The sequence below is a fragment of the Sinocyclocheilus rhinocerous genome, unplaced genomic scaffold, assembly GCF_001515625.1.
Source record: "Sinocyclocheilus rhinocerous isolate Xijiao unplaced genomic scaffold, SAMN03320098_v1.1 scaffold4521, whole genome shotgun sequence".
Lineage (NCBI taxonomy): Eukaryota > Metazoa > Chordata > Actinopteri > Cypriniformes > Cyprinidae > Sinocyclocheilus > Sinocyclocheilus rhinocerous.
Window position 1 is genome coordinate 9919 of NW_015646385.1, and position 461 is coordinate 10379.

The following is a 461-nucleotide window of genomic DNA, read 5'->3' on the forward strand; positions in this document are numbered from 1 at the left end:
ACAGATGGCGGTAATGAACAAATTTAGTTTGTGATCTAGTCAGAAGACGGCGTCGCGTGCACTGCTTCAATGCATTACAGGCTCGTGACTCGTCAGAACGCAAAACGGAATGTAGCGTTTGGTTGCGCTACATCACTACTTGCTGGAAAATGTAGTTAGCTACAGAAAAAGCTACACTGTTTTAAAAGTAGCGTCGCTACTGTAAAGCTACTGAAAAACGTAGTTAAGCTAGTAGCGTCGCTACTCCCCAACACTGTCTTCTACACCTAACGAGTTGACATTAGGGATAACTTCTTAAAGGGGTCATATGACGTTGCTAAAAATAACATTATTTTGTGTATTTTGTGTAATGCAATGTTTATGCGGTTTAAGGTTCAAAAAACACATTATTTTCCACAATGTACATTATTGTTGCTCCTCTATGCCCCGCCTTTCTGAAACGCGTCGATTTTTACAAAGCT